Raw genomic sequence first — 12504 nt, forward strand, 5'->3', positions numbered from 1 at the left:
ACAGGTGGTCAGCAGAACTTGTGCAGGGATTCTTTAATGGTCATGCATTACTCTCTGAAAGCTGTGAGATTAACACATCTGCTGCAGACACAGGAATGGCTAGCCTGTAATGGATAGTCTGTTTACTTTGCCACTGCTCTGTAAAATTCACATTTTAAAATTCATGAGTGTAAACGGTTATTTCCACCCTCCCTTATCACCATTTCGGGCTAAATTTGACTCCACAGTTGTAGGTGGGAAGGTATGGAGACAGTGTGCATTTCTTACAGTGCTGCTGGGCTGAAGAGAGCATGAAACTTCAAGGGTTTCCATGGATGGTGGTGACTTTCCTAGAACCTTGGGGGTGTGCCAAGGCCTGTCACAGCATAAGCACAGATTCTTATGTCCCCACTATATGCAATGGTGACAGTGCACCCATGTCAGGGCTGCCCAAGTGATGGGCTCAGCTGTGGGAAAGTACTGTCTCATATATTGTTATGCATCACATCAACTGTATTTTGGGGTAAATATGATTTAAATCCAGATGTTAGGCTTCATTATGGCAAACCTTTAATGACAAAAGCAACTTTATCAATACAAAAGGAAGAGTTGACTCAAGATGTCTTTTCTATGATCAGTGGTTTCCCAGACTCAGCCACCTGTCTTAAGTGCATTAAGAGGAAGGCTCATAATTTGGAATATTTAATATATACAACTGATAACGAATTTTAAATCAAGGTGTATTTTAAATTCATGTTCAAAACTGAAAGTTGCCAAGTGTATCATTTGTATGTCTAACACCCTGAAGTTAGATTCTCGCTGTCTTACAACAGTCCAGTAGGTCTTCTCTAAATGTGACAGAGCTGTGACCGTCACACTTCAAAGAGTGAATTTCACATTTTAAGGTCTGAATTTCCTATGTAGAAACCATTCAAATGGTATGCAAGCCCTTAATTTAATCCATCATAAGCTATCACAACTCCAAATATCAGAAAGGAGAAGCTAAAAATAAAGCACTAATGATTAAACTAACAGTTCAATTTTCCCTTTTATATAAAGAAATAACTCAGTCTACAGAAAAAACAACTTATCAAGCAATAGAGAACAATGGTTTGTTCTGCCTATAAGGCAGATAAAAAAATAGGCTCTAATTACTGCCACTCAGATTGTAGCTAGCTCATAACTGTACACCAGTTTTAGCATGTGACCTCTAATTAAAGGATGTTAAAATATGCAGAGGTTGGGGAAGGTCTCTGAAGCCAGCTCCAAAGAGTTTTTGCTCCATTTGTTAAAGAAATCTAGTAAAAATAAAGAAATGTTGAGGGCAGAGATCATGATTTTAACAAAAATATAAAAATATGTACAGCAGAAAGTACAAAGATTATGTTTGTTGAAGTCCAACCTGTTTGTACACATAAAAATATGCATATGTGGTTTTATGTTTCTGTACATACATCTTTGACAGAAACAATTAAGCCATTTACAATTACATTGTCCACAGAGACCTCAGTGTTGTTCTTGTATTTATGAACTCATCAAAATGTATGAGAAAACAGAGTGAGGAAGGAGGAGGGACAGTAAGGAAATAACTTGAAAATTAGAAGAATGACTGTAGCGCTTTGTATTGATTTCTTGCAGGCAGGGTCCTGTTAGATAGTACGTAAAGCATCTACTGGAAACATTTGAATTATTATCATCATCACATTATCTCCCAGGTAAGATTTCAACCAATAAATAAAAGAACTCTGTGTTTAAAGATAAAAGTCAGATTAATTATTAACTTGTTCAAATTAACCATTTATGGACATTTAATTTCATGATTCTTTACTTGTTTATTCTTCCCTTTTGTTACATGCAGATGTAATTTCCTTGCTGAAGTTCTGTGTTTGTTTTAGGATGCTTATGGTCTCTTAAAATCACAACAGATTCTGAACTAGGTAATTTCTTATTCATCTGGGCAACAGCAAATGGATTTACATTTCCCCTTATTTTTTCAATTATGAAGATGATGTACAGTATTTCACTGCTTTCAATCTACAGAGTTTTCCTAAAATCTACGCTTGCTTACCTGTCTAAAAATAGACAAAGGGTATCAAGAGAGGAAGATGAAAGCAGTTTTCAACTTTGGCCTCCATTCAAGAATTACGGATGCTCTTCCTTGTCTTTCTTCTTATGGCATTAGAGGGCTGGAGTGCTTAAGCAAGTCATAGTGCTAGAAAAAAAGAATGGTGGAGCTGAGTATATTAGCACATTTCAGCCATATAGCACTTATTACTACTAACATTTTTAAGCCCCTACAAGGACAGAACTTTATGTATCTGCTATATATATGAGATGCATGAAGTAGGAAGCCAGGCTCAGTCATTTAATATTATATATTCTCAATGACAACGTAGAAAAAAGTGAAAACCATAATTAAAGTCAGAGATAAAAAATAAAATTAACTGTGACATCACAGAATATTTCAATTGCAAAGGAACTTTTTTTTAAGCAAATAGAATTACACATAATTCTGGACATTCATAATTATTTTTTCTATTATTATTATTATTATTCCTGACCCAGTCTGCAAAAATTTCTCTCCTCACTCCACCAAAAATGCGTAAATTGATCATATTTGTGTACTGTCATCATTATGATATAGTGGTGTCATGATGTCTGGATGTTACAAGATGAAAAATATAGCATGCTATTTGTGAAGTCCATGATGACTACAGAACACCCTGTATCTTCAGAAGCGTTTTGTAGTTCTTAAAATTGGATCAGGCTGAAACTGTAATGAGAAAGCTACGATGAATAAAATCATGTCAGAGAAAATGTTCACTAGTAGACAGAGTCCATGATTTTTTCTTACAGCTTTTTTGAAAAATGAAATTGCCTGTAACTAGAAAAGCTTCTTCGTTAGCTTTCTGAATCCAGTAATGATATTGTCTGAAGAGGTACTCCATGTACCTACCATTTCTAAACTTCAGCTCTTAATCAGTATTAAAAACTCTGTAGCACTAGCTCAGTCTCCTGGCCAAAGCTCACCTTATGTAAGTGTCTCAATAGAATTTAATTCTTTTTTCAATTTCAGTAAATTTGTCTTAACTTTTTATACTGAAAGTAATTAACAATATATATCCTTAAATTACTTTTGTCTTCCTCTCAAGACATGACTGTTCTTCAGCAACAGGTTTGATTTGGTTTCATACATTCTTCATCTACTTCAGCAACAGATGTAAGACTAAATCAGTTCTAATAAACTTTTAGATCCTGGAATCAAAGGGTCTCTTTTCTCATGAGTTTCTCTTGCTGACAATATATCTTTTATATATCTTCATTAAAATGGCTAGAGCCACCTTGGCTATTGTGAAACAAAAATGCTGAAATCATTATTTATATGACAGCAATAATTACATGTTTCAAACCAGACTGGACCTTGCAGCTGGTTTCTGCGACAGGCCTCTTGATCAAAGGGAGTCTACTGATGAAGTTTTCTTCCTCCAGCTACAGGAGGTTTCATGCTTACAAGCTATCGTCCTACTTCAATCACCCTGACATCTGCTGGAAAAGTAGCATGGCAAGCTGTAGGCTATCCAGCTGATTCCTCATGTGCATTGAAGATAACTTGTTAACCCAGGTAATAGACACCCCTGCCCAAGGGGATGCAGTACTGGATCAATGCAAGTGAGCTCATCACTGACATCAAGATAAGAGGCAGCCTGGCCTGTAGTGATCACACACTGGTGGTGTTCAAGTTCCCAAGGGGTATGGGACAGGTCAGGAGTATAATCAGGACCCTACATTTTAGGAAATAAAAATTCCAGTGCTTCAAGAGTTTAGTCAGTAGGATCCCCTGCGATATGGTCCTCAGGGATGAGGGAAGAGAACAGACCTGGGAAATATTTAAGAATGCTTTCCATAGAGCATAAGAGCACTCAGTCCTCACTTGTAGGAAATTAGGCAGGGAAGGGAATAGACCAGTGTGACTGAGTCAAGACCTGCTTGTCAAACTGAAGAGGAAGAGGGAACTGCACAGGCAGAGAAATCAAAGACTGGTAACTTGGGAAGAGTATAGGAATGCTGCTCAGCTGTGTAGGGATGAGGTCAGGAAAGCCAAGGCGCAGCTTGAGCTGAACTTGGCAAGTGAAGTGAAGACTAACAAGAAGGGCTTCTACAGGTATGCCGACCAGAAAAGGAAGGTTAAAGACAGCTCCCCTTCCCTGATGAATGAAAATGGTGACCTCATATCAACAGATACAGAAAAGGCTGAGGAACAAACCAATATTTTTGCCTCAGACTTCACTGGTAACCACTCTCCTCACCCCTCCTGGGTCAATGGACAACAAAATGGGGACCAGGAGAGTAAATCCCCCCTGTTGTAGGGGAAGGTAAGGTTTGTGACCACCTGAGGAACAGTACATATATAGGTCTATGGGACCTGATGAGATGCATCCCAGATTACTGAGGGAATTGGCTGATGTGGTTGCCAAGTCACTCACCATGGTATTTGAAAAGTCATGGCAGTCAGGAGAAGACCCTGGTGACTGAAAGAAGGGTAACATTGTGCCCATTTTTAAGCATTTTAAAAGGGTAGAAAAGACAGCCCTGGGAACTACCAACCTGTCAGCCTCACTCCTGTGCCTAGGAAGATCATGGAACAGATTCTCCTAGAAGCTACGCTAAAACACATGGAGGACAGGACATGCTAAATCACAAGGAGGTGATTTGAGACAGACAGCATGGCTTCATCAAGGACAATTTCTGTCTGACCAATTTAGTGGCTTCCTATGATGTGGTGACTGCATCAGTGGACGCAGGAAAAGCAATGAATGTAATCTATCTAGACTTCTTTAAAGCCTTAAACTTGATCCCCCACAACATCTTTCTCTCTAAATTGGAGAGATATGTTAATGGCATAAACATCAAGATCAAGTTCACCCTCAGCAAATCTGCAGATATCATCAAGATGAGTGATGCAGTTGTCACACCAGAAGCACAGGATGTCATCCAGAGAGACTTGAACAAGATGGAGAAGTGGGCCTGTGTGAACCTCATGAGGTTCAACTAGGTCAAGTGCAAGGTCCTACACTTGGATTAGGCAATCCATGGTTTCAATGATGGGACTGAGACCAGCCCTGTGAAGATGGACTTGGGGATGTTTATTCATAAGAAGCTTGACATGAACTGGCAATGTATGCTCACAGCCCAGAAGGCCAACCATATCCTGGGCTGCATCAAAAGAAGCACTGCCAGCAGGTCAAGGGAAGTGATTCAGCCCTTCTCCTCTCCTGTGAGACCCCACCTGCATTATTGTGTCCAGTTCCGGAATCCTTAACATAAGAAGGATTTGTAACTGTTGGAACACATTCAGAGGAGGGCCACAAAGATGGTCAAAGAGGCAGAGCACCTCTGCTGAGAGACAGGCTGAGAGAGTTGGTATTGTTCAGCCTGGAGAAGAGAAGGCTCCAGGGAGACTTCATAGCTGCCTTCCAGTACCTAAAGAGTGCCCTACAAGAAAACTGGAGGGGGGCTTTTTACAAGGGCATGTAGCAATAGGAAAAGGGGCAATTGCTCTAAATTGGAAGGAAGAAGATTTAGACTAGACATTAGGAAAAAATTCTTCATGATGAGGGTGGTAAGGCACTGGAACAGGTTGCCCAGGGAAGTTGTGGGTGTCTCCTCCCTGGAGGTGTTCAAGTCCAGGTTGGATGGAGGCTTAAGCAGTCTGGTCTAGTGGGAGGTGTCCCTCCTCATGGCAGGGGTGGTTGGAACTAGATGACCTTTAAGGTTCCTTCAAACCCAAACTGCTCTATGATTCTATGACTCTATAAAATACCTTGAAATGTATAAGGTGAATCACCCTCTGCAATTGAGTGTCAGTGTCTAATATCTAACAGAAAAAGCTGAAACAACCATTAGGCCTAGCTTTTGATGGCTAAAATGAGATCCTGCATTAAGTGACCTGTCAAAGGTCACAGAAGATGACTATAAAAATGAAGATAAGCGTGTGAATCTTATTTGAGTATTTTAGCTACATGGCCAGTTTCTTCATATGTCCCTTAAAAGGATGTGAAAGAAGTATTTGTGTTTATTTGAATGGCACAGAACACACATGTTCACTGAGAAAGATAAGGTTAATGAAATGGATTGACAGCATTTTCTCACACAGTCTTTTAATTTGAAAGCATCTCAAACATATTATCAACCACTTTAACCCCTGCAATCCTTGCAGAAAACTAGTAACTACCAGTCTACTCATATATCTATAGCACTTAAAAATATATTCTCAGATTCCTTTACTATACATGTTCTCCCCTTTTCTATACACTATGCATTATTACTCTAAAGTACACATAAAGAAACACACACTTGAGCAAACTCTAATCTGGGTCTGACATCTCTGAATCACCTTTCTTTTTATGCACTAATCCTTGCAAAGCTGTCCTTGGCATTCTCCACTTCTTTTAGTGATGTCTGTGTAGCATAAGATTCTCGTATTACACAATACTTGTTATATATAACTGCTAAATGTGTTGTGCCTGCCCAGAGGGAACTTATCAGCTACAATCCATCTTCTTATTCACAGCCCCCTCATTGATTATTCATGAAGCAGCTGCCTTAGAAAGCAGATATTGGTTATATTAGAGATGATAACTAGCGTATATCAAAAACTTAAGAATTATTGTCTCTGCTTTTGACATATGTGACCTTGAGAGCAGCTGGGCTCTATGGCAAAACCTTGGGTTTGATACAACACTAAGGAGTTGGTTTGCTGTGCTGCATCAGTAGCTTTCCTCTTTAGCATGGGTTTCTGCACACATGGATGATGTTAAGTCTGCTTTCATTTAGCAACGAAAGAAATGATGCTCCTGTTGCCTACAAATAAAAAAACAGAACAAAAAACAACAAAAAACCCAACAAGCTTTCCACAAGCCTCTGATCTATTTAAAGATTGAATTAAAATCAAAACAGAAAAAAAAAAGAAATAAATAACCACAACTAGCCCACAAAGCAAAAAAACAACCAACCAACCAAACACCTCTAATCTTCAGCTGTGGAGATTTGTTCACAGATAATATTCTAGTGAACTAACCTGTAGATTTCTGCTTCAATTATTTACCTAGACCAACTGTTCTCCTTCAGCTATTGCATGCACTACTTAATGTTACGTACTCCTTCATTGTGCCTTGATACATAGACCTTACTACTACTTTTTAATACAGAGGTGCTAAATCTCTTTCAGATTACTAATCCGTGAAATAAATGTTTATGTATAAAAATTCTTTTTACTTATATATCAGTTGGGAATCTTTCCTTTCTTTCTCTTTTCTGGGGGAAAAGGATGTCCCATTAACCATTTTTAATGCCCTGTCTAGGAATTTACAGTGTTAAAATATAAAACAATGACTATTGGACAAGATAGAGAATATAGTTGGATTTTCTTGGCAGAGATAATTACTTTGTGTGTCATCATTGATTACTGTCATTTTCCAGTACAGCTGACCATAGAAGCATTTCAGTTGTTAACTTTGTGTCCCTTCTGCCACCACAGACTACATTTTTTCCTTAATTTTTTGTCAATTAAACTTCTAAGATGAAAGAGAATGATGCCTCACCACTTGCATGTGAATTGCTCTTAAGAAGAAGAGCAAATACTTCCTTGTTTTGGTTGCATTTCAGGAAGTATTTGAAAGACTTTCACTACTCCTGTCATTTTTTTTTGGTTTAGCTTAGGCTGCATTCCAAAATAACATCTACTGGGCATCAATAGTGTTAATTAAAATATGACATTAACAGTGGTTGAAATATAAATGGTGAAGTCTTCCTATAAATCCATAATTATAATGCAGATGTTGCAGTGAACTTTATCTATTTGCTGAAAAGCACACGTACATCTTTTGGTAAAGTGATCAGCCCTTTTCCATGGGTCGGCAATGCTGTCTGAAAAATTATAGTGATTTTAAACCCAAAAGGCAGATGTAACTAAGTCAAGTTAACTCACTACAAAAGTGGACTCCACTAAGATTAATTAGTCTATACTAGCGGTATGCTTGTGGACTAAGACCCAGCAGATGTGTGGTAACTTGCCCTATGTCTTCTGTAGCCAAATGTAAACCCATGTCCTCATGATGGTCCAAGAGAGAGAGCAGTGATGAAGCTTTAGGTAGTTCACAGGTGAAAGAAAGATTGAGAGTTTATCTAAGAAGATAAAAAAAGTTTATTAAAAGAGGGGCTTAGAACACACGTGTCCTGATTACACCGTGGAGGAAATAGCACAGTAAACTACAGCAGAGTAATGGCAGGCCTTGAAAGTGGAGACAAAAAACTACATATATGTTGCAAGAGAAATAAGAGAGTGTGTATTGGATGAAAAGTAATTTGACTTGGTGATTTTCTTTTGCTTTGGTTATTTGCATTCCTAAGACCTCTACTAGCTGTTGGATGTAGTACTGTCAGATCAGTAAAAGAGAGGAAGTAAAGGCAGAAATTCAGAGGTTTTTTGAGTACTATGATATGGGTGTCATTGGGAGACTCCTGATGTGTTGTCAGAGACATCTTTTTTAAATATTTCATTCTGGAGAGACTGGAATAATAAGATGTGGCCTTGATCTTTAGGATGAGCTGATATGTTTCTTTCTCTGATGAATTAAGTTGCTAAAGGCACTTGTCTGGGTCAGACCATCTCTCCTTACAGTATTTTCTGTAGTATGTGCTATACATTATTACAGTACAATGATGTTTCTTTCACTTATTTCCATTTTATAAAACCTTTCATATCCTCCTCCTTTTCTTCCATCTACTTTTTGGTAACTCTAATATCAGATCAACAGTAAACACAAGTCTACAGGCAGGAATCAGTATCTATATTTTAAGAAGAGAGACAGAAGCTTCTTTTCTCATGATATTTTCTGTCTTGGTATTCCTTTTCTGTCTGCCTAAGTTTTACATTCATTAAAGATCTATCCCTTTCAGTAAGTGATCAATCAGTAATATATACCAATCACTGTTGATGACACAAACTTAAACTAGAAAGACTCTTAACTGAGATAGCATATAAAATGTTATTAATAAATTGCAGAGATTGTTCTTCATCTATTTGGAAAATACATTAGGAAATTACATGGGGATTTCCATGTTAGTTGAACCAAACAGTGATTCTACCACTGCTGAAAAATGCCAGAAATCTAGTCCTGTGTTTTTGTCTACAAAATATACATTTTGTAGATGTACAAGTTTCCCTTTATTGCTTTCCAAATACAGCTCAGTGTTGTTCTGGAGGAACATCATAAAAAACACATTTTTCATGCCTCTCTCCATCCTTAAATGGTCTCTTTTGAGACTACTCTGGGTTCTGAACCATAAGAAGGCTAGAGGGTGTCCTTGTGCTTCTGCTGGCATCTGTGATGAGTTCACTCCACAGCCATCAGTTGCATAAGGTGCTTTGTTTTGTCAATAAGCAAATATTTGTGCAAAAAATGGTGTAAGTCTTTATGTCTCATTTTCATATCTTGAGCCTCTGAAGTTCAGTCTTCCTTTATGAGACAAATTGTATCTTTATAACCTTGTCTCCAAGTGTTTAAATCATATTTCTTAAGATATAGGAATATGTTTATGTTACTTCCTACATCAACAATTACAGCTGCATCAATACTGCAGGGTCCGTTTCCTCTGTGGTTCTGATACCCAGATACACATTTAGCTTTGTCCAGACTGCATAATGGGAAGAAACATGGATATTTACAGTCCCTCCCATTTGCCCTGATTTCCCATGAGAAGAAACTGAAGTGTGTGGGAAGGAGGGAGATAAGCTGTACTCCAGCAGTGAGGAATCAGGAATATGAGATACTTCAGGCAGTGAGCATAGCTGCAGTCTTTGAGGGTGCACTGCATTGACAACAACTGACAGATGCTTGCTCTTTTGGGAAACAGCACCAAGGATTCGTTTACAAGCCAATGACCTTTGTGCTCAAAATGGAGGTGTTTTGAACTGGGTATGTCTGATTTCTGCAGTGAACAATTACATTTTTGCAATGCCAGCTCCATATCCTTGTCCTTATTAATTTTTTAGTAAACGAGACACATGTAAAGACTTTGCATTTTTATTTTTCTTCTGAATTACCTTCCTAAAATAGTATGTCTGCCTGCCCATACTGATTTCTGTTATCACAAATAAAAATCCAGCTTCTTCTAACAATGAATATTTAAATGTAATGAATTTTTTATACTTTATAAGATTGGATCTCAACTTTTCATAAACCTGTCTAGATTATGCTTAATTTTACTGACTAAACATGATCACTGCTAGATAACATTAGTAAGAGAAAAGAGTGAATTCAAATCTTCCTACAAAAATTCAGGCTAATAAATTAATCCAAAGACAAGCTGTAACATCTGCTCTAGTTATTTGCAGGTTTCTGTTCACTGCTTCGTGCAGGGAGGTTTGTGCATGGTTTAAACTTCACTGTCTGAGATCCCAACCCTGCTACTTTTACTCCACAACAGAGTGACTCAGGAGTATCATTGTATTTATGGCATTACCCTGAATTGGAAGTGTAAAATTTGCACATCAATCTGATTTGGAAGTGTTGGCTAGAAAGGACTTTTTTAAAAGCCTTTAGAGAGGGGCAATTGTTTATCACACACAGCTGCTCTTAAAGCCAAGCAGCTCCACTGGAGGCTGCTTCTGAGCTCACCTCCTAAGTATCATAGTATCAGCAGCATGCCAAGGGATGAAGAGAGGAACCACAGTCAGCATAACAAGAACTTCACCATGGCACACTTAAGGCAGTACCACAATTTTAAGAAGCTTTTTCCTTTAAACTGGACAACTTCAGGATCAAGATAAAAACCTTAGAAAGGGAACAATCCTGCTATAATGACAATGTTAATACTTTTTTCCTCTTCCCAGGACTGCTGACCTCAAGTATTCAAAATCCATGTCAGACCTGAAAAAATGATGAGATCAGCCTGAGATTCTCTGGGGTGAAAAAAAAAATTATTTTTATTTTATTAAGTATTTTTGTTTCACTTAAGTAATATTTCAAATGACTAATAATGTAAAAAATACAGGATTTCAGGAGTCACAATATTAGAAATATGTCAAAGGTATGTGAGATTGACATTACAGTTCTATAGAAAAAAACAATTCTTAGGTTTGGCCAAGCAGAATCATCTCAATCATCTCTCATAGTTATGTTCATCTTTTGGACTCTGACCTCCCTGTAACCATCCTGTGGATATATGAGAGGCAAGGCAGCTTCTTTTAAGCAGTGGAAGTTATCTGCAAGCTTCCATCCACTCTTTATTCTTGATAAATGATGTGTCAAATACTACCACATTCTAGATCAGCTTTATGTCTACTTCTCTGCTAAGAATACTAAAAATATTCCACACCCAGACATATGCATACAAACCAGAAACCAAAAAACGTAAAATAAAATTATTTGGGGTGGGTGGGAGCTGGTTGGGTTTGGGTTTTCTTCCATATAAAATTAATGAATTTATAAATCTATCCTTTTGTATATTCAAGAGATAGAGTTTTAGTGCAGTAAAATTCAGAGAATGTATATCCAAGTTACTTAACCTATGTACATTCATTAGCAAAAACATGCACACCCCTTGAAATCAAGAAACAAGTGTATATGACATGGCTTAATTAACAACAGAAAAGCACAATTCAGACAGGAATTCAGCAGAACAATATTCATGAGCTTTAGTGTTTTCTTGCAGTCAAGAAGTCCAAATCTCTGAGATAATGACTAGATTTGGGGGAAATCATAGTCTATTTTTGGATATGCCCAGAGCAGATAAAGAGGCAAAATTCAAAGCATTGATGTGAATTGCTGCACATAACAAGACCATTTGTATACAAATTTAAGTCTCCAGAAGGTATAAAATTCTCCTTCAGTAGCCATGAAAATGTGGAGCAGCACTTTGTTCTACTGCTTCTTCTTCTTTGGATTCTTCTTCATTGTACCAAGTAACTGTTGTTTCAAGTCAAATTAACTCCAGTGGTTTTATGCAAAGTTGTATGATTTTTCGCAGAGAAACGACACTTCATAGGAGGAGAATAAAGAGGCTACTTAAGACATCATTTAACATACTCAATTTAAAAAGATATTTCATTTATTCTGTTGTGCTTTACCATTCACAGTTGGATGTAGCTAATAAAATTCACTGGGAAACTGTAACTTTTGCCCACATACAGAAAAATTCTTAATGTTTATAAAATAGAAATAGTTAATTTTCAGGAAGGACTGAAATTAATATTGCTAATTCACAGTTTTTCAAAGAAAATATCAAGGCTTAGAAAAGATCACAATATTGCTTTAAAAATCTATATATGCTTGTTTGTTTTTTATTTGGAATGCTTAGTCATCTGCTGTAAATTAGGTTTATATATTAATATTTCTATCTTAGTAATACAATGTCAAAACAAGAAAAGCTAGATTCCTCACAAAACCGCAGTACGCAGATCATTGCGGTTTGAGACTTCTGATATAATAAAGACATTTGATAACTTTTATAGAACTCCAGACC

Source organism: Phaenicophaeus curvirostris, chromosome 5 (genome assembly GCF_032191515.1).
Source record: "Phaenicophaeus curvirostris isolate KB17595 chromosome 5, BPBGC_Pcur_1.0, whole genome shotgun sequence".
NCBI lineage: Eukaryota > Metazoa > Chordata > Aves > Cuculiformes > Cuculidae > Phaenicophaeus > Phaenicophaeus curvirostris.